The 23,649-nt window shown below is 44.2% G+C and overlaps 1 protein-coding gene and 1 non-coding gene across 3 annotated transcripts in view; one reads left to right on the top strand and one right to left on the bottom strand.

Moving 5' to 3' along the window:
- LOC124616686 (chitin synthase chs-2) overlaps positions 1–23,649 on the bottom strand; it is a 348,580-nt gene that overhangs the window by 293,590 nt on the left and 31,341 nt on the right. The gene's annotated exons all lie outside the window — the stretch shown is intronic.
- Positions 20,147–20,221, top strand: Trnas-cga. The gene has a single exon. It is a non-coding gene; the product is annotated as a tRNA-Ser (tRNA).

Here is a 23,649-nt window from a genome sequence, read left to right as displayed (position 1 = left end):
TACATCACGAAACGAGTTGGTGTCAGCACACTAACTGATACACTGAAGCAAGAGAACACATCTCGTACATGACGTTTATCTCGATTACTCTCATGCTAACCTTATATTTGTTGTTGTGAAGTTAATCTGTATTTGTAAATCTGGATAAAAAAAATAACACGCATGTTCATAATGTACATTGAACCAAGAATTTTTCCTGTTGCGATTGTTTCACTTTGTCGATGAGTGATAACGACTTCGTTATCATGAGCCTCTTGACCAACAGAGAGAATTTGGTGTTTGGTATCACATACATACCAAGCGTTGCGTACTGTGTTTGGTTTGCTACTCATTTTTAAACTGGAACCAGGACTATTATTGCTCTACGACTATTTTTGTTCTGAGGCCAAGCGTTTCCAGCAGTTTGCAGTAACAGGTCCAACTTTCTCGCTATATAGATGTGAGCAAGTTTCTTTCTTCTTTGCCCTGTTCCACTCTGTTCTGAATTTCTTCTGTCCTTGCTGTTGCTGATCCGATTTTGATTTTGCACAGAATGTGCTGCTGCCTGTTTTTTTCATGTATAGCTAGCGAATTCTTAATCGAACGCAAATTCTCAGTAACAAGCTTTGTATTGTGTTCACATACAGTAACACGATACCAGATCTACTTACAAAACTTATATTCAGGACCTAATGTTTTAAAAATACGATGATAGAGCAGCGAAAGAGACAAGGTGGCATTTGTATTACTTTTTCTCAGTTCACTGCATGTCATCGAAAATGTTTACAAGTAGTGACGAGAGTTTTGTTTCATACGTGACATACTCTTTTGTCGTTTCAGAGAAACAGTCGAACAGCATATACAATCGTTGCAATGAGGATTGTTCAGACACTGATAAAAGGGTGTCCTAGATTTCTTTTCATCAGTCTTTTTTGTACATGAATACCACGTCCCTCCTCAAGTGCCGTTCCAGTGATACGTTCTGCACTTCCGTTGTTCGGTTGCTAGCACAGAAATGCGTCGAATGGTTCTTCTCGTACCGCTAATGACTGGTATTGACGCGTATCACCTATAATGGAACAAAGACAATATTCTATTTAAAAGTCAAATCTTCTATTTCCTTGTTTCCCAATGATCTTCACTTGGCAACTTGCAAATTTTTTTGCGACTACTACCATCATTGTGCTGAAGCGTCACATTGGACGTACTCCACAAATCCTGCGATCTCAGTAAACGAAAGAATGTTCAGCGAACGAGAACTATAATTCTCTCAACCTGTAGCGTCCAAAACTGGATCCATGTCATTTTGTGGTATACTAAGAGTATATTTTGTTGCAAGAAAAGAAGACGACACTTTTAAGAACGGTGAACTTCGTGTAACAAGACGGACACACACATCGTCAACAACAAAGTGCCGGCCGCGGTGGTCTAGCGGTTCTAGGCGCTCAGTCCGGAACCGCGCGACTGCTACGGTCGCAGGTTCGAATCCTGCCCCAGGCATGGATGTGTGTGATGTCCTTAGGTTAGTTAGGTTTAAGTAGTTCTAAGTTCTAGGGGAATGATGACCACAGATGTTAAGTCCCATAGTGCTCAGAGCCATTTGAACCATTTGAACAACAAAGTACTCACTGAACCGAACCATAAACAAAACGAAGAACGCAAAATTCTGTAACAGAGAGGTTTCACACAGAACAAAACTAGGTGCCACAGTAGGAGGGAACGGCAAACACATGAATATACGGTTTGTTTAATTCGATACTGTTTACTGTGTGGAGAAAACTATTACGTGAAAACCTATAACCAGAGATACTGACTGGCTCGTCGGAGTTTGCTACGCAGACCACATATCAGAGCTTAGAAGTGTTTTTTTACCAAAAATCTCGATATATCCTCTGATTTAATGCTCAAACAGAAACTGGCAAGAGCAGCTACTAACTTAAAGAAGTTTATTAAAGTGAAATAGTACAACATTATAAAAGCATATTTAAACTCATATGTATAAGTAATAACATCTCTGACTTTTAGAAACTGCGTAAAAATTTATCACATATTGCAGTGTAAATGCTGAGGTTTTTACAAGACCCATAATTAAATGAAATTTTTTGGGTTACCTGAGCCAATAATAACTAAAGTTTTTAAAATCTATCAGCAAAAGCGTGTGGTTATTACACGAATAAAGCGGCGTCGTAGCATCGCTGAATTCGCAAAAACGATAAACATCGCTGGATTGTGGGGATTAAAGTATTACATGACCACAGCGTGTGTAACATCATTGTGAACGTTAAACGCAAACTCTGTCCACAGACCCTAACGGGTCCATCGGTTCCCCTCCGACCGCCGTGTCACCCTCTGCCTATGACGTCATTAGATGCGGCATAGGGGGCGTGAGGGCAGTGCACCGCTCTCTCGGCCGTTGTCAGTTTTCGTGACCTGGTGGCGCCACTACTCGGTCAGGTAGGTCCCCAATTGGCCTCACGAGGCTCAGTCCTCCCACCAAGGGAAAATCCGTGGCAGTATCGGGATCCGAACCCGGGTCCTCAAGATGGTAGCAGCCACGCTGACCAGTCAGCTACAGAGGCGGACAATGTCACTGTGCGTGCCCTGAATCGATTAGGCTGAATGTCTGGATCCTTCCTCTGGGAAGAACAGGGCCGATTTACTTCACCAACCCGAGCGTGTGCTTCGCCTTTAATGTCCTCCTCGTCGACGGGGCGATAAAGCTTGACCGTCCCTTTTTGAGCGGTTTGCGAAGTCTGAGCAGCACGGGCAACTTGAAAAAGTCTTACATGTGGCTAGCGTTAGTCTCCTGCGTCATATGATTCTACGGGTCCTTTTGTACGAACTCGTGAAACCATCTGGAACGTTATTATGCCTCTTTGATCGCTGTTGAGGCAGCTGGCGTAGCTAAAGAGGAAAAACAGAGGAGAGTCATATCTCAGATTACAAGTATACTGGTGCACCGTCTCCAATTTACAGCGGAGAAACAGGGAAGGCCTCTTGAAAGGTGTGGAAGCGCGACGTCTTTTTATGATGGCGGATCTTGTTTATTGTCTCAACCAGACTGTAGAGGAAAGTGGCTGCAGCAGAGTTTGGGAAGAGACAATGAGCGCTGCTTGCACGGTAGGCGGGTAAAGGCGGAACACTGCTTCTTTCGTCCTTTCTGCTGAGTGCGTGCGTACAACAATACAACACCACTCCGTTTTTATCTTCTCTCAATTGAACACTTTTGTATTTCGGCAGCAGCCCAATTAGGGAGACGTGGATCTCTCAGAACATGTTGGCCGCTTTATATAATATTGTCATTTGCTCTACTGGGCTTTATTTCAGCAGATTATATGTTTCGATTACAACGTAATGGAACAGAGAGAAAAAGAACACGAGAAATCTTTCTGTCTTGTGCTTCATACTGCTTCGAACTTGCTCAGATGTTCCATCGTTTTCTTCCGCTGAGGAGATGCCAATGGTGATTTCTTCAAAGATTTGTAGCGTACCAGCAACTAGCGTAAACGCTGATTTCTTCTTTCAGATGAATATTGGTGATTGAATTTCTATCAAATCTCTTATCTGGACACTCCTCACAAGGAAAGTAGCAATTCATGTTTAATAAAATCTACGCTACTGCGCCTACTGTACTTTTTCTCTGCTTCCGCATTCGTGTTGAGAATTTTGATGTTTTTATGACTGCAGATACTCATCATCAGACGTTGCTGAAGGAAGCCGTTCGAGGCGGACGAAGTGGTCTTAAACGAGGCGGCAGGCAGTCAGTAAGAAATAATTTCTGATCTAACAGAATGAATGTAGTTTTATGTGCTACCATAAATACTCGAATAACTCCGTGAATTATTTCGAAAGTAAGAGAAAAGCTTCGAAGTAAGAGAATTTTTGGTTTTGGGTTTTTATTATCTCCTGAAGCGCACTTTTTCCTTGCTTTATTTACATTTATGGCGACTAAACAACTCGTAGCATGCACGAAAATTTAATTTAAACAAAATTTCATATTCTTACGCTTAGGATGCTATAGAACAGAACCACACAGGCAGATGTCCATAAAGAAGCAAAGATGTGTATTCCACTAGTTTTTTGTCTACGGTAAGTAGTCAAAGGACGTCAGGTCAAAATTGCACACATGGTTGAGAATCGTAAACTATGAACTTTGAGATAAGGAACCAATCGTCAGTAACGAATATTCAGTTTCTTGTTGATATGAACAACTAATACCTTACGGCTACAACTGAAGCTCATAGCAGTTGCTAAAAGCAACGACCACCGGTATCAACGCATCTATTACAACGCCGTATAAAATTTCTCTGCGTTCTCTCAGATATTCCAGTTATTTTCTGTACAATGAGTGAGGTAACCATGACCCTACCAGCCAGTTCATTTTCAGTTTCCCCTGGAGTTTTCATACATCGGCTCCGTGCAACGCCTCAGGGAAAAACTTCATAGGAGCAAAAACTGTCGATCGGGCTGACCATGGGAGAAAACCTCCCTTCATTCTAACTATGAGAGTGCCTGTTATTATCTAATCATGGCGGCGCACCGTCGTGTTAAAATCGAAGCATATCGCGGATAACATGAGGCACATCAACCAACTACTGTGACTGCTGTCATTAATAAACAGCAGGAAACGTGCGGCACCATTCAGACGGAGTGGCATGAAATAGGCGTGACACCTTTGACGATGTCCAGATAGAAACTGATATCAGTGAGCATGAGGCAGTTGTAGCAATAATGATTACCAAAGTACAAAATGACAGTAAAACAAGTACAAAGTAAACTAGATAAGGTAGCAGCAGCGTCACATCTCAGTGAACTTGAAGCTTGCAGCTCAGTACAGGAGCACGGAGAGGAATTATAGCTCAAGTTTATGAAATTAGTTAGCCGTGCACTGAATGGAGCTGTACCTTATAGAACGGTTTATGATAGGAGGGGCCTTGCATGATATTCATTCACTGTATATAAACTTCTAAAGAAACAGAGACCACTGCACAGAAGGGGTAAAACGAAGCATAAGGCTATGAACAGTGGAGTGTTGAATGAAGCGCATTTGGCTGTGAAGAAGACAAGGCATGAAGCCTTCATTGACTACCGTAACAGAACATTATCTAAATATTTTTCATTAAGCCCGAAGAAATCCTAGTCGTATATAGAGGCTGTTAGTGGTACCAAAATTAGTGTCCTGACAGTTATGGGCGAGACGAGAACTGAAGCTGATGATAGCAAAGAAAAAGCAGAAATGCTTAACTCCGTTTTCAAATTTTCTTTCACGAATGAAGACCCGCCAATGCCCCAGTTTAATTCTCGTACCACTGCAGAGATTAGTGAAGTGGATACTAGTGTCAGTGGCCAGAGCCTGATGTAATCCCTATCGGATTCTAAACCGAATTTGCGGCTGAACAAGCCCCTCTTTTAAAGTAATCTACAGAAGATCCCTTGAATAAAAAACTGTGTCCAGTGGTTGGAAGAAAGCTCAGATCACACTCATATACAAGAAGGGTAGCAGTAGCGACCCAGAAAATTACCGTCAAATATCCTTGTCATCCATCTATTGTAGAATCTTAGAATATATTCTGCGCTGAAATTTAAAGAGGTATCTCAAACAGAATGGTTTCCCTCGTGCCATCTAACATGGGTTTCGAAAACATCGATCATGTGAAACCTAATTCGCAATTTTCTCTCATGACATCCCGAAAGCTGTGGACCGAGCCAGGCAGATGGAGTGTTTCTCGACTTCTACAATGCGGCTCAGTACCACATACACCTTTGTTATATATTCGCTCAGATCTTGATAAGATTTCAAAGTGGTGGAAAGACTGTTAACTTGCTCTAAATATTCAGAAATGTAAAATTGTGCACTTCACAAAACGAAAACACGTAGCGTCCTATGGCTGCAGTACAAATAAGGCCACTCACCGAAAAGCAGATACGCTGTGTTGTCGAAAGGAACATACAAAAGAAATAAAGCTTGCTAAACGTGTGTTTTCTGTGTGTGTTTTGTCAAAGGAACCCTCCGAAAGCTTGCAAGTTTTCTTTCTTTTATGTGTGCCTTTCGACTACTCAACGCTTCTGTTTTTCTGTGAGTGGTCTCCTATAATCCATCGGTATTTACATTCTACGTAACTTTCCTATAACATTTTCAATACCAATGAGTCACAGCTGAAATCGGCGACTCATACGAATACCTGGGCGTCACAATTTGCAGGGATATAAAGTGAACCATCACATAATCTCACTCGTAGATAAAGCAAGTAGCACACTGCGGTTCGTTGGTAGAATACTAGCCAAATTAAATGTCTGCAAAGGATATTACACTCGTGTGATCAATCTTAGAATGTTGCTCAAGCGCACTTCCCCGATACCAAATAGGGCTCATAGGAGAGATTGAACGGATACAAAGAAGGATAGCACGAATGGTCTCAGGTTTGTCTGACAAGTGGAGAGTCACGAAAATGCAAAGAACTGAACTGGCCTGCGCTTGAAGATACAAACAACTGTTCCGTGAAAGCCTTCTTAGAATGTTTCTAGAGCCAGCTGTAAGTGATGAATCCAGGAATATACTACAATGCACAATATATGCCTCGCATAGGGATCACTAAGACAAGATTAGACTAAATACATCGCTTACAGAGGCGTTTAAGGAGTTATTCTTCCCGCGCTCCATACGTGAATGGAACAATAAAAATTCTAACAGCTGGTAGAACGAGACGTACCCTCTGCCACGCACTTCACAGTGGTTTGCAGAGCATAGACGTATATGCAGAAGGTGTTGTTAGTTGGTGTTATATTACCACAGCCCACAAGCTGATAGGTTGATGCGAGGCAGCGTGGCGCATGGATACTCATTACTCTAGACGTGCCTACAGCAGCAGCTGAAAACATCACCAAGGTTGAAAGGGGCCACGTCCGTGAACAAAACAGACATTAGAAACTTAGGTCCTGCAGTACTGCGCTGTATAATAAAATCACATATGGAAGGAAGGAAGGTTCGAGATTTACGTCCCATCGACGACAGGGTCTTTAATGACAGTGCACAAGCTCCAATTGAGAGAGGGTAGGGAAGAAACTCAGCTGAGGCGTTTCAAAGGAAACTTCCCGTCATCCGCCTTAAGCGGTTTAGAGAAATCTAAATCGAAAGCAGGACGGGGAATCAATCGCAGTCTTGCCGAATACGAAAGTAATTTGGCTCCATAGATCGCACATGTTTATGATAGGGCTGCAACTGCTGCTCAGCCAGTACTCTTTACATACCTTAGGAGTGTGTAACTTCGTATCCGTGACGATAAATATCTCACAGTTGGAAGGACGCGTCTTACGAAAATTTTCTATGTTCATTCTGTTTGGTTTCCTCCGCAGTGTATCACTGCACATCACATACATATCAGCAAGTTCCTTTTACGAGCAATGGGCGACTTTCGACAACAGGAACTGTGTAAGCTGTAGTGTCATTAAACGATTTTAAGAACTGTTTATTGGCTCATTATGACTCCCGACCTGTTGTTTACTGTCGTAGTTATTCGGCATCGATTATCTGCAGACAGTACTACAGGACAACTTACTGTAAACAGTTTCATAAACATGTACCTATGTAACACTGGTACTTTCAACAATCTGCTACTGCCACCCTTCAGTATGACTGACTCAGTGAATACACTACGATGAAAAGGAATCTTGAAATTAGGTAGTTTACGATTAACACTGTGTTTATTATGTCTTGAGTTTACGGAAAAGTCCCTACAGGGATCTGCAGGCCGCTCTGAGTACATGAACAAGCGCAGCATTCATATTTTTCACGTGAGTTAGCCACCGTTCTTTAAGGTTCTGTTCGGTGACCGTAAAGAAAAACACAGGGTGATTCTTATTAACGTTTAAAAAGCCCTGAAGTGACGTAAACAACGGTGCGTCATGTAATTTGATATAAGACACATGGGGCAGCAAAGGTTGGGCTGTATCCCAAAAGTGGATGGAAAATGTTGAACATGTGACGTCGACAGATGACGTACGTCGAAGTACGTGCAGTCGTTGAGGCCTGTCGGTCTGTCACGGGTTATCGCCGGCAGTTGAGTGTTCCTGTCAGCGTGGCTATGGGCCTACGTGCGCGACTTGAGTGCGTGGGGCTCCGGTTGGAGTATTGCGGGTGGCAGGAAGCATTTTATCCATTGTGTTAGACAATTACGTGTTTACATTGAGGTAAGATTTACTACTTTATTTACCAGTCTCCCCGTCTCTGCCGATTTATTGCAAAGTGCAGTACAATAGGTAAACGATTATAAGTTTCCGAATTTCATCGCTACCAGTAAATGACCTACGTTTTCTCTACTAAATAACGTCTTTAAACAAAAGAAGAAGGGCCAACAGGAAAGAAATACGAAATAACAACAGCTGTTGCTTGTTTGCAGCGAGTACAGTAATTTTGTAACTTTTAAGTTTACGAAAGGTGTTCTAGATTTGCACGGTTGTGCAGTGATGTGTAGCACCGCCCGCTCCCGGCGAGTGCGGGACCTACGATCCCAAGCACTGTGCGTGCAGCGAGGCACGCCATCTGGTGGCGTCGCATGTTCAACAGGTGTCAGCCACTTTTGGAATATACAGGGTGATTCAAAAAGAATACCACAACTTTAAAAATGTGTATTTAATGAAAGAAACATAATATAACCTTCTGTTATACATCATTACAAAGAGTATTTAAAAAGGTTTTTTTTTTCACTCAAAAACAAGTTCAGAGATGTTCAATATGGCCCCCTCCAGACACACGAGCAATATCAACCCGATACTCCAACTCGTTCCACACCCTCTGTAGCATATCAGGCGTAACAGTTTGGATAGCTGCTGTTATTTCTCGTTTCAAATCATCAATGGTGGCTGGGAGAGGTGGCCGAAACACCATATCCTCAACATATCCCCATAAGAAAAAATCGCAGGGCGTAAGATCAGGGCTTCTTGGAGGCCAGTGATGAAGTGCTCTGTCACGGGCTGCCTGGCGGCCGATCCATCGCCTCGGGTAGTTGACGTTCAGGTAGTTACGGACAGATAAGTGCCAATGTGATGGCGCTCCATCCTGCTGAAATATGAATTGTGGTGCTTCTTGTTCGAGCTGAGGGAACAGCCAGTTCTCTAACATCTCCAGATACTGTAGTCCAGTTACAGTAGCACCTTCGAAGAAAAACGGACCAAAAACTTTATTGGCTGAAATGGCACAGAAAACGTTCACCTTAGGCGAGTCACGTTCATACTCAGCTGTTTCCCTCGGATTCTCAGTGCCCCATATACAGACATAGTGACGGTTGACTTTCCCGTTAGTGTGGAAAGTTGCTTCATCACTAAACACAATCTTTGAAACGAAAGATTCATCTGTTTCCATTTGAGCAAGGATAAAAATCACAGAAATCGATTCTTTTAATCTTATCAGCTGCAGACAGTGCTTGAACCAATTTCAGACGATAAGGTTTCATAACTAACCTTTTTCGTAGGACTCTCCATACAGTTGATTGTGGAATTTGCAGCTCTCTGCTAGCTCTGCGAGTCGATTTTCCTGGGCTGCGAACAAATGCTTGCTGGATGCGTGCTACATTTTCATCACTCGTTCTCGGCCGTCCAGAACTTTTCCCTTTGCACAAACACCCATCCTCTGTAAACTGTTTATACCAACGTTTAAAACACCACCTATCAGGAGGTTTAACACCATACTTCGTTCGAAATGCACGCTGAACAACTGTCGTCGATTCACTTCTGCCGTACTCAATAACACAAAAAGCTTTCTGTTGAGCGGTCGCTATCTTAGCATCAATTGACGCTGACGCCTAGTCAACAGCGCCTCAAGCGAACAAATGTACAACTAAATGAAACTTTATAGCTCCCTTAATTCGCCGACAGATAGTGCTTAGCTCTGCCTTTTGTCGTTGCAGAGTTTTAAATTCCTAAAGTTGTGGTATTCTTTTTGAATCACCCTGTATTCCGACATCTGCGGCCCAATGTGTCTTATATTGAATTACCTGCCGCAGCGGCGTCTACGACGTTTTGGTATTTTTAAACGTTAATAATAATCACACTGCATACTCTCCCACACTGCATAGCACTCATCAGCTTCGCGGGGTAGCGGCGTTGTCTGAGGCTCATTGCCACGGTTCGCTCGGCTCCCGCCGTCGGAGGTTCGAGTCCTCCCTAGGGCATGGGTGTGTTTAAGTTAGATTAAGTAGTGTGTAAGCCTAGGGACCGACAACCTCAGCAGTTTGGTCCCATAGGATCTTACCTCAAATATCAAGCACTAATGACTGAATAAATACGTCGCGTCCCCTATCCACGTCAACATTACCGCGCCCCAACACGTACTTCACTCATAAGCCGGACTCTCAGACTAACTTCTTACGCTCCTTTTTTGCAGGCGCCAGAAGCTGATCCCCCACTCCTTAGCTGACGAGGCATCCTCCTGCCACCTGTGATGTTTGGTTCAGCAGAGGTGAGTGAGAGTAAGATTCGATACATCGTAGCGGTATCGATACCTGTATCCTAACAACTGGAAACAATGGTAAGAATCAGTGGTGAACACTTCACAGACGATTGTGTATTCTTCTCTGGGTAGTGCCGATGGGCAGGCAGTGAATTATGAAATACAAGCGGTTTACAGACATGAGCGGCACTGCTCTTTAAATATCTCGTACCGCATGATATAATATTTTCCGACCACTGATTCTGTGTTTCACAACGCTGGTCCTGCACAGCGTGTGTACCTTGGACGGTAAGAATTTTTGGGGCACCCTGTACCCAGCACGCCAACCTAAAACGGTGTTCAAAATGGTTCAAATGGCTCTGAGCACTATGGGACTTAACATCTGAGGTCATAAGTCCCCTAGAACTTAGAACTACTTAAACCTAACTAACCTAAGGACATCACACACATCCATGCCCGAGGCAGGATTCGAACCTGCGACCGTAGCGGTGGCGCGGTTCCAGACTGTAGCGCCTAGAACCGCTCGGCCACCCCGGCCGGCTAAAACGGTGTTAACATGACTCGCGCAGACAGCGGTGACGGAACGCTAGCTGCGCTACGCGCGGGCTCAGCTTGCGGTGTGTGGTGGACGCGTCCACGTACCGCAGTCAAGGTCGGCCGCAGCACGGGAGCTGCTTGCCAGCCAGCAGGCTTCCCCGATACAAACAGCCTCACTCACATTCCTCGCCCTCTCCCCGAATGAGGTGGCTCTGTTCCGTATAAATCTGTCCGTCCACCCGGACATCCCATTTTGCCACTGTTGGGATAAAATAATTTCAGGCGAATGTCGGGATGGTACATTTTAACAGGCCTCAGCTGACCTTCCTCTGCCCTTATCCATTTAAGCTCTGTCCTCTCAGTGTCTACGAGACGTTAAAACTCTAGCCTTCTTTCCCCGCATTTTTATTTGTTGACGTTCTGTTCTCCATTTCTTAGTTGTGTTACTAAAATACGTTAGCAGAAGTGACGGGATAGCAATATGCACATATACAGTATGCGGCAGTATCGCGTGCACAAGGTACAAAAGGCCAATGCATTTGCGGAGTTTTCATTTGTACCCATGTGAAAAGGTTTCTGACGTGATAGTAGCCACACAACGGGAACTAACAGACTTTGAACGCGAAATGGAAGTTGGAGCTAGGCGCATGGGAGATTCCATTTCGGAAATCGTTAGGGAATTCAATATTCCGAGATCCAAAGTGTCAAGAGCGTGCCGGCAATACCACATTTCAGGCATTGCTGCTGACAACGCAGTGGCCGACAGGCCTTGCTCAACGACAAAATCGTTCATCGGCAACACTTTCACAATTATGGACGGCTGCAGAGGCTGTGTGGCTCAATATTTCTGCAGCAGACTTAACAACGACTTGTTGAGTCCACGCCAAGTCGTCTTGCTGCATCGCGTCGGACAAAAGGAGGTCCTGCACGATATTAGGAGATATCCTGGTCCTACACGATGTTATGAGATATCCTGGTCCTACACGATATTAGGACATATCCTGGCCCTACACGATATTAGGACATATCCTGGCCCTACACGATATTAGGACATACCCTGGCCCTACACGATATTAGGACATATCCTGGTCCTACACGATATTAGGACATATCCTGGTCCTACACGATATTAGGAGATATCCTGGTCCTACACGATGTTATGAGATATCCTGGTCCTACACGATATTATGAGATATCCTGATCCTACACGATATTAGGACATATCCTGGCCCTACACGATATTAGGACATATCCTGGCCCTACACGATATTAGGACATATCCTGGCCCTACACGATATTAGGACATATCCTGGCCCTACACGATATTAGGACATATCCTGGCCCTACACGATATTAGGACATATCCTGGCCCTACACGATATTAGGACATATCCTGGCCCTACACGATATTAGGACATATCCTGGTCCTACACTATATTAGGAGATATCCTGGTCCTACACGATATTAGGAGATATCCTGGCCCTACACGATATTAGGAGATATCCTGGCCCTACACGATATTAGGAGATATCCTGGCCCTACACGATATTAGGAGATATCCTGGCCCTACACGATATTAGGAGATATCCTGGCCCTACACGATATTAGGAAATATCCTGGTCCTACGCGACATTAGGAGATCCTGGTCCTACACGACATTAGGAGATATCCTATGTGTTTCGTCACCTCAGTGTATAACCATTTGTTTTGGTGGCGAAAGAAATCATTGCACCAACAATGTATCCATCAGGTTATTTAGAGGAGTAGCGAATTATAAAAAAGCTACAACATTGGGACTCATTACATCTTGCTGTGCCTCTTGAAAGGAGTTCGTGAGCATTGCAGTTAGAACTGTATAGTGTAGTGCCTAAATATGCACGCAGTATTTACCATAAATTAACGATTGTGTGCTATAAGCAACCCACCTAGTTTTTAATAACCATGTATTGGACGTCAGTGTACTAGTACGTTGGGTTGTCACCGAATCTGTATGCAGCGGCTGGTGTAAAGGGCTTACATCGTAATTCGATTGGTGATGGCAACAGGGCTCTTTCAGTTACCAGACCTCTGGCCCATGTTTACAAAATGCAGTTAAGAGTTAAATTTACGGTGGAATACTGGTTAAAGGGCGATATAAGACTCGCAGATGATATTCGACTTCTCTTTTTGAAAATGAGGTATCTGTAAAAGGAACGCCGGCCGGAGTGGCCGAGCGGTTCTAGGCGCTACAGTCTGGAACCGCGCGACCGCTACGGTTGCAGGTTCAAATCCTGCCTCGGGCATGGACGTGTGTGATGTCCTTAGGTTAGTTATGTTTAAGTAGTTCTAAGTTCTAGGGGACTGATGACCTCAGAAATTAAGTCCCATAGTGCTCAGAGCCATTTGAACCATTTGTAAAAGGAACACTCTACAGAACGGATGGGATACTTTGCTCGGATTACGAATAAGCCAGTCAAAAGCAATGAACTTTAGCAGGCATGACAAGAGAAATCAGCTACGCATCAAAGTCGTAAAATATGCAGTGGAAGAAATGAAAAATTTGTGGAACATTTGTCTCAGTGACCGAAAAAGTGGAACAGTAAAGATCGGACAAGTAGAATAGTAAGTCTCTAACTCAAGACGTTCTTGAAACAATACTCTTGGTTCTGCATGGAGGTTGAGTGTGTAGCGTAGCAAAATTGAGCAAAAAGAAACTGGACGAATGCGAAGTTTGGCATTACAATTATGGATATAAATAAAGGTCGTGATACAACCCTATCTTGAAAGGTGAAGGAAAAGTCTGTCGACAATGTTTTTTACAGGAGGGAGATTGGTGAGAAGTATGCATACTTAACGTGACAATGAAGACACCAGTAGCAGGAAGTAATTGAGGGCATAAAATATTGCAACATGTGTCTCACAGAATGGGGAACCTTGTCTCCCAGAGGCGTGCGAAGGTAGTAATAAATGGTAAACTGCTTTGTACGAGTTCATTCATGATTTTCTCCTAAACAAAACGTAATACGAGCTTCGAAAAATCTTCACTTTGTCTATTTGTGTATGTACTTGAACTATCATTTATGTATGTCCTATATTTGACATTATTAATGTACTGCGCTATGTTGTTGTGGTCTTCAGTCCTGAGACTGGTTTGATGCAAACTGCGCTATATGCCGTAATAACTAATAAATCACGTCACACTTCTAGAAAGAGACATCGATCTCGGCTTTACTGTTACATTAAATAAAGACGGAAAACACTGCTTAACAACCAGTTGCTGAAAACCTATTTCTGTGCTGATTTTTTGGGCAGTTTCTTCACCATACGAGGACGAATGCCATGGGCGCGACGAAATGGGAAAGCTAGAACTACATCCAAACAAGAATTTTAACTAAATCGAGAATGGTTTGCAATACCGAGATATTCATGAAAAGAGATGGAACAGCTTGACATATAATAATGTTTATAGATAAAGTGATTGCTTTTTTTTTTCAATCTTCTGTTTATTCCGAGAAAAAGAGCTGAATTCGTGACACTCATTCACAGCCAAAGCCGCAATTCCTCGTAAGGACAGAAGCCTTGTGCCCAATTTGTGACTATCATGTGTAAATAAGCTATGTCGCCATGTCGTTGACAAAAAGTGAATCTCTGCACTTGTCTTGCTCTCAGTAACCACGTAAGATAAAATACATAACCAGAATACAGTAAGTAATACAAACAATCTCTAAGTAGATATGACCTTTTTGCACAGTTAATTACGTGCTCGATGTGGGGAGGTCTGGAAGCTGTAAAGGGCTGTTGGCTTGCCCACGTTGTACTGACCAGAGCGGTCCCAGCCACGAGCAATGTTGGCGCCCACTTAGGTCGCACTCGGCAAGACCTTTTGGTGATGGGCCTCTGGGTGTTATCTAGTCTGGTGTATGTAGGGCTTCCGACGTTGAGGTCACGCTCGCTGCGTGTCGCGGCCGACTGGCCTACGCAAACACTGTGGGGCACGGCAGCACGCACTGCGTGTTTACAGCTGACGCGCGCCGCGAGCACGTCGCGACCTCGCCGACTGCTCGGCTCGCTCCATTAGTCTCAATTATGAGCGCCCCGAATGAGGATCACTTTTTCCTCATAGTATTTTTCGGTACAAGAGTACTGCAAGTCGTTGAGAAAGAGGGAAAAAGTTCAAGATGATTCTGATATACGAGCTCCTTCGGGGACATAAGTTCCCATGTAAAGTCAATCGTAGTTCAGGTGTCTGTTCCAGCAATTCTCAAATCTCCAGAGGTTGGATATGTAGGGACTGAAAAATTTTCCGAAAATGATAAAGCGAAAAAAAAACACGAAATTACAGTTTTTAACGAAATAATGCGAAATCGGGGATTTTACGAGAAATCACGAAATTTGTAACATCGCCATAAAAAAGGGTTATAAATCTGAGGATGATGGTTTATTAATATTCTTAACTGGTAGTTATTGAATGTTAAAACTGCAATTTTGCTTCTACCCTCTTCAAGGATGAGGTTCGTGTGTAATCTTAAAAATGACAGTTCATTTCTGATGCAGCGAACTATGATGTGATGACGAAAATAACACCGAATTTGGCAAAAATGACTCAGAATTTGGTAAAAACGACACCGAAGTTGGCAAAAAACAAAATTTAACAAAAAACATCGAATTTGACGAAAAATACAAATTTTGCCAAAAAATTACACCAAATTTGCCAAAAAACAATACTGGATATGCCAAAATGACCAGCAAATTTGGCATAAAATTTCACTGAATTTGGTCAAAACAATAATGATTTAGGCAAAAAAAGACACCAGATTTGGCAAAAAAGACAAAATTTGACTAAAATATCAAATTTGGCGAAAGAAACTGAAATTGACGACAAAGCACCGAATTTGGAAAAAAGGCATTCAGTTTGATAAAATCGACAACGAATTTGGCAAAAGAATTACACAGAATTTGGCAAAAACAACACTGGCTGTGGCAAAAAAGTTACTCTGGAAATGACAAAAAATAAAACCAAATGTGAAAAGAAATACAACCGAGTTTGGCAAGAAATAAAACCGTATTCCCTCATAATATAAAAAGATTTTTTGCTATCCCTATGGGCTCGTTGTATTATTATATTAACGACATTCGGAACCATCTGAATAGTGTTCTGTTGTGCAGCCCGTATTTTTGACGTGTGCAGATGGAGCGTCATGTATGGTTCAAATGGCTCTGAGCACTATGGGACTTAATTTCTGAGGTCATCAGTCCCCTAGAACTTAGAACTACTTAAACCTAACTAACCTAAGGACATCACACACATCCATGCCCGAGGCAGGATTCGAACCTGCGACCGCAGCGGTCGCGCGGTTCCAGACTGTAGCGCCTAGAACCACTCGGCCACTGCGACCGGCCGTCATGTATGTATCCATACAGATTCTGTAACTGAATAACTTTTTAAGACTGATGTTGATTAGCAACAGTCGAAACTGGTAGAATCAGTCAAGATTTCCATAGCAGGTGGAGGTCGTGCGACAATTAACTGCAAGAAGTGTGGCAGCGGTAACTGAATTTACAGATATCCAGCGCAAAGTCGTTGTCGCCAGCTGTCAGTCGTTTCCGAGTGTACGAGTTTCCCGGCTATAGCATCCAGCACAGTTAATGAAGTGTCTCTGTGACTTTACAGACCAGTTTCTGCTGGCAACGTACGTCCATATGCAGCGCACTCGATGGCTAGATGTCGACGTGTTTGACTTTGGCGAAGCATTCGTTTGCCGCTTGACGTCGTCATGCCTATGGAGTCCATCTTAAAACGCAACAACAGCGGTAGAGACAATCTGGCCCCAACATTTACCTTCCAGGTTAGGAGACTGAGCTTGGTCCAGCCTATGATGATTTTAAAATGATCTTTCTATCTCACCACTGGAATTCCACGAGATCTCGAAGCAGGGTACCGTTCGCTGTAGGCAATGCAAGAACAAAAAGGTAATAACAGCTGCATTTATTGTACGATTCAGATCACATCTTCGGCTAATTTTCTGCACCATTTCATTTATTGTTGCAATGCTGTCGCAGAGCAGCACCACTGTTTTTAATCATGTCGTTGAGGAAATTTGGCGCCTGTGATGACAATCAACTGTCGGTAGTTTTTCTGAGCTCGTTATCTACACAATTTCCTCTATTGATGTCATTGAGGAAACTTTCCACCTGTGACGATAATCAACTATCGGCAGTTTCTCTCAGCGCGTTATCGCCACAGCAGCGCCGTTCAGCCAGAAATATTTGAGATTCGGAAAGAAATGGAAATCGGAGCCAAAGGGAGCGTGGGAGTGTGAAGAACTCTGCCACGGCCTACAGCCGTGATCACTTTTCGAGTTGCAGTGGGGTAAAATCGTGGATCAAAACTGCTTATACACGATTTTTTTCAATTATAAACTGCTGTTATGGTCGCTCTTCGCCTGAAGATGGAAAGTTAGAAACTTTACAATGAAATGAACACCCTTAGCTGCTTACAGGCGTTGACATACGCCAACGGGGACAGGTGAAAATGTGGACGCTCTATCCATTTTTTTTATCTCATTTTGTTCTATATTGTTCGTTGACTTTGTTCGTAGCGGACGTGCGGTGACACCCGTTCAGGTTCTTTGTTGATCCGTTCACTCAGATTTTTTTATTACAGAGGGTAGCTAACCCTCTGGCCGAGCACGCTGAGCTACCGTGCCAGCAAATCCATCTGGGCCACCGAGGACACAGAGGGTAGCGCGACTGCAGGGATTTGTCTCTGGCACGCCTCCCGCGAAACCCAAATTCTCAACGTATTGTCCCGCACTACAATCGTAGTGCCCCCGCCCATTACACTCATTACTCGCGGCGCGTTGCCGATTGCCGTAAGAGTTCGAGCACTGTTTGTGCATTCGCACAGAAGAAGAACAAGCTCAAGTGGCCGGTGAGCCTTAACTATATGTATACTAAGATGGTATCTGTTCTTTCGGACATGTCCGAAAGAACAGATACCATCCTAGTACATACAGGGTGTTACAAAAAGGTACGGACAAACTTTCAGAAAACATTCTTCACACACAAAGAAAGAAAATATGTTATGTGGACATGTGTCCGGAAACGCTTACTTTCCATGTTACAGCTCATTTTGTTACTTCTCTTCAAATCACATTAATCATGGAATGGAAACACACAGCAACAGAACGTACCAGTGTGACTTCAAACACTTTGTTACAGGAAATGTTCAAAATGTCCTCCGTTAGCGAGGATACATGCATCCACCCTCCGTCGCATGGAATCCCTGATGCGCTGATGCAGCCCTGGAGAATGGCGTATTGTATCACACCCGTCCACAATACGAGCACGAAGAGTCTCTACATTTGGTACCGGGGTTGCGTAGACAAGAGCTTTAAAATGTCCCCATAAATGAAAGTCAAGAGGGTTGAGGTCAGGAGAGCGTGGAGGCCATGGAATTGGTCCGGCTCTACCAATCCATCGGTCACCGAATCTGTTGTTGAGAAGCTTACGAACACTTCGACTGAAATGTACAGGAGCTCCATCGTGCATGAACCACATGTTGTGTCGTACTTGTAAAGGCATATGTTCTAGCAGCACAGGTAGAGTATCCCATACGAAATCATGATAACGTGGTCCATTGAGCGTAGGTGGAAGAACATGGGGTCCAGTCAAGACATCACGAACAATGCCTGCCCAAACGTTCAGAGAAAATCTGTATTGATCACGTGATTGCACAATTGCGCGCTGATTCTCGTCAGCCCACACATGTTGACTGTGAAAATTTACAATTTGATCACGTTCGAATGAAGCCTCATCCGTAAAGAGAACATTTGCACTGAAATGAGGACTGTCACATTGTTGGATGAACTATTCGCTGAAGTGTACCCGTGGAGGCCAATCAGCTGTTGACAGTACCTGCACACGCTGTACATGGTACAGAAACAACTGGTTCTCCCGTAGCACGGCTATTTCCCCGTGCTAATCCATACATCAAATGGGCACCTGCCAACTCCGCATTTGTAAACATTGCACTGACTGCAAAAACCACGTTCGTGATGAACACTAAGCTGTTGATGCTACGTACTGATGTGCTTGATGCTAGTGCTGTAGAGCAATGAGTCGCATGTCAACACAAGCACCGAAGTCAACATTACCTTCCTTCAATTGGGCCAACTGGCGGTGAATCGAGGAAGTACAGTACATACTGACGAAACTAAAATGAGCTCTAAAATGGAAATTAAGCGTTTCCGGACACATGTACACATAACATCTTTTCTTTATTTGTGTGTGAGGAATGTGTCCTGAAAGTTTGGCTGTACCTTTTTGTAACACCCTTTATATAAGTAAGAAACTTGTTGAATGCTGTCGGAGAACGACGCATTGACTCGGCTGTCAACCCGAGAAGATTTTATCATCGATATTCGCCGAGAAAGTCTGCATTCTAATCTTCAGAATATCTGCGGAAATGTTGCAAAAGTCATGAATAAGGAAGAACATGAATTAAAATGAACATGGCAAAGGAGGTAAGGGTCTTCACACACAGGGGATGGCGTCTCGTACAAGTAACCAATTTTCGACCCGCAAGTCGCCAATGTGGGGTCACCTGAAATAAGACTTGCACCCGGAGGCCGAACTTCCTCGGACGGGGTCTCCCGGGCGACAGTGCCGTAAACACGACCAGGATCGGGAGCGGCTACCTCGGACCGAGCATCACTGCAAACAGCTAGCGGTAGTGGCCCCAGCCACGGAGTCGGACTAGTAGGGGACACAGTAGCACTTGCAAAATGTTTCGAAAGCTGAAAACATTATCATAATGCCTTTCGCGGGCAAGTGCTCTACCAACTGGGCTGCCCAAGCACGACTCACGCCCCGTCCTCACAGCTTTACTTCCGCCAGTACCTCGTCTCCTACCTTCCAAACTTTACAGAAGCTCTCCTGCGAAAGGCAAAGGTCCCGAGTTCGAGTGTCGGTCCGGCACACAGTTTTAATCTACCAGGAAGTTTCATATCAGCGCACACTCCGCTGCAGAGTGAAAATCTCATTCTGGAAACATCCCCCAGGCTGTGGCTAAGCCATGTCTCCGCAATATCCTTTCTTTCAGGAGTGCTAGTCCTGCTTGGTTCGCAGGAGAGCTTCTGTAAAGTTTGGAAGGTAGGAGACGAGGTACTGGCAGAAGTAAAGCTGTGAGGACGGGGCGTGAGTCGTGCTTGGGTAGCTCAGTTGGTAGAGCACTTGCCCGCGAAAGGCAATGGTCCCGAGTTCGAGTCTCGGCCCGGCACACAGTTTTAATCTGCCAGGAAGTTTCAACATTATTATAGTTCCGCGCAGGTTTACCCTATACGCAGAAAGATGAGGCACACAAATTCCGTCCCGGTCTGTGTGTGAATAGGGGCGGGCGGGAGGAAAGTTATTCTCCAACCCTAACAAGGCTAGTGCAGATTAAGATGCCGACCCTGTGTAGACACGCGATGAAGCCAGGCAAGAGTAGACTTTAACCCTCGCAACAGCGCCGAAACAAAGGACCGAGGCGGTCGACTGGACCCGCCGCCTGACTTTTTGCCTGGCCTGGAGTGTCGCAAGCTTTTGAACGTGGCGGGCTGGCGAACGGCGAGCTAGCGGCAGTAGGAGCACGAGTTACGCAACGCCACGTCGGGCAGGGGGGCCGGTCAGTGCAGTTACTTACGGGACCGCGGGCTGAGCTCAGAGCCGCAGTACACTCTCGCCAGCTGCGGCGTTTTAAGTCCCAGTGGTGGGGGCAGCGTCGCCTGGGGCAGCGCGTTCCGCTTCCCTGCCAGAGGCCTGGACTGCCAGTCACGTCTATGTGCTTCCCTAAGCCCCCCAATTTCTTTTGTCTTCGCGCTCCTTAAGAGAAATGTACGTTGGTGGCAGTAGGATCATTCTGCAGCCTGCCGGAAGGTTTGGTTCTCCAAATTTTCTCAGTAGTGTTTTCTTCCCTCCAGGGATTCCGATCTGAATTTACTGAGCATTTCCGTACTCTCGTCTTAATCGAATGTCTTCCGCGAACTGAAGCCGATCATTCACCTTCCCTGCTACAGACCTCAGGTGCTCGTATCAATTCATATCGTTTCGCGACGTTGCGCCTAGATATTTAATCAACGCGACTGTGTCAAATAGTACATCACTACTACTGTATTCGAACGTTAGACGATTACTTTTCCTACTCATCAGCATTAGCTTACATTATCCAACATTTACCGCAACCTTCCATTCATACACCAAACATAACTTTCTAAGCCATCCTGCATCATCCTAGAGTACACTACAGTGTCATCAGCAAACACTGCAAATCGCTGCTCACCACGTCCATCTGATCACTTACGTGTACAGAGAACAAGAACAGTCCTGTCACACATTCCTGAGGCACTCCTGACAATGTCCTCGTCGCTAATCAACACTTCCGTCTAGGACAACGTACTGGGTCTTATTGCTTAAGAAGTCTTCGAGCCAGACACATATCTGAGAACCCAATCCGTTTGCTGGCATCACTGATCACCGAATACTCGCCAGTCGGTTTTAGGTCCAGTCAAGAGCTATACTCTTCAGCCGATCTACTGTGTAGCTCTGTGCGCGGACGATACGGTTGTGTACTGTCGCAGGTTGAAGGCCCAGCGCCGACTACAGGCCGTAGCAAACGTTCTGGAAGCACGGGCGACGCAGTGGCGATTAGCGTACAACGCGCCGAAAAGACAGGCTATCATAACATCGCGTCGGAAGATCGCAGCGAACCTGCTTGCAGTCGTAGTGCGGGGATGATCCTGTAACATGGAGCGCCAAATATTTGGGCGTCTCGCACAAGTGGGTGAGGACGCCCTACCGGGCGCTAAGCCCAACTCAACCTCTCCAGTGACAGAGCACCTTGGAACCGTGCTCTTCAAGATCCTCGTACTGAATTTCCGGAATGTCGTTGCAGTCGTATGGGTGGACATCGTGCCTACCAACCTGCAAATCTTACAAACGGTGTAAAACATGTCGCTTAAACGGACAGTTTTTTTTAACCACTCACATGACAAGGAGGTATCAGCATGGTATGTGCTCCAAATTCCAATAGAAAAATTAAAAAATAACAATACTACAAAATATAAAAGGTTAACCAATATCAAGCGTTAATTGTTCTGCTTTGGTTCTTTGTAGTCTTGGGTTGATCATTTAAGTGTTGACGATGAGGAAAGTCGTACGTCTTCTTCCGCAGGGCTGATGACAAACTGGCTAGAGTAGTATGGTCTCCTGACTCATTAAGAATGCAGAGTTGGTGACTCAGGTGTAAAAACAACCTTCGTATTCCGGCACGACAGAGAACCTTCCTGTTCATCGTTGTTACTGTCGGTTTTCTGCAGTAGGCATCACTGTGCCGTGTGCAGTCATGTTCAGGGTCAATTTCTTTGACTTTATTTGCAGTAAGTTTCTTTGTTGGGAGGATAACGTGACAGACACGTCTGTAGTTGAATCCTGTACTCATAGCCTGCTCATCCAGCACAGCGGTTTGGCCAGTAAAAAATGCCTTGTGGGTGATGTTGTGAAATTTAAAACTCAAACAGAGAGCTTTTCGTCAAGCAATTCCTACTGCAATGAAGAATACCTTACAGAAACTCTTAAAATTTATGTTGTACATTAAATTATAATCAATATTAGAACCGCAGCATATATCTCATCGCATTGCAATTAAATCAAATGTACTTCTTTGACTGCTTTCCACATCACAGAGACTCCACTCCACAGTATCCAAGAGAAACGACTATTGTAATATATGTAGCACACAGCCTGGTTCTAAGTCCGTCGTATTTTAGACAATTTATCAGTCTATGTGACCCCCTTTTGTATACTACCTCCAACTTTTCCAGTTATCTCGCTGAGTTAACGTTGTAAATTAACGCGATGTTTCTCGGAGGATGTCTTAGTACTGACTAACCAGAATAAAAAATTCATAGAGACATATGACAATTACTCAGTAATATGTTGGATAAAAGATATTTATCAGAGACAATCAATATTCCTAAAAGGACTTGCTGGTACATTTTGTTCATTTAAAAGCAGTTGGTTTTCATTGAAAAGGCATAATTTTCATCAGAAACTTAACTTTAGTTTTTCAAATCCCTCCGCAATATTTGATGGAGGTCTTTTAGGTCTACCTGATGTTCATTTATGGTTGCCACAAAACTAGATCACTTATCACGTAGAAGATTGCCTTCACCGTGTACAGCTTTGTAATTGATAGCGGAAGCGCTTGTCTTCTTGCGTCCTGTGATGCATAAATGCCGTGAAGTGCTGATGAACCTATAGTGTCTAACACAATACACGATTCTGCAAGTATTTGTTTCAACGGAGAGTGCTACTAGAAATCAATGACATGCTGAAGGGATCGAAACCTTGAAAACAACCTGGTTCCGCACGGACCTTATTTAACTTTTTATAGTCTGCCACAGTTCTGTGACCTTTATTTATTTATTATTATTTTCTAAGACCATCGATTCATCGCTCATTTTCGAGTTTACACGGCTAACAAAATGGTTCAAATGGCTCTGAGCACTATGGGACTTAACTTCTGAGGTCATCAGTCCCCTAGAACTTAGAACTACTTAAACCTAACTAACCTAAGGACATCACACACATCCATGCCCGAGGCAGGATTCGAACCTGCGACCGTAGCGGTCGCGCGGTTGCAGACTGAAGCGCCTAGTACCGCTCGGCC

The sequence above is a fragment of the Schistocerca americana genome, chromosome 5 (genome assembly GCF_021461395.2).
Source record: "Schistocerca americana isolate TAMUIC-IGC-003095 chromosome 5, iqSchAmer2.1, whole genome shotgun sequence".
NCBI lineage: Eukaryota > Metazoa > Arthropoda > Insecta > Orthoptera > Acrididae > Schistocerca > Schistocerca americana.
This window is presented reverse-complemented; position numbering and strand designations above follow the sequence as displayed.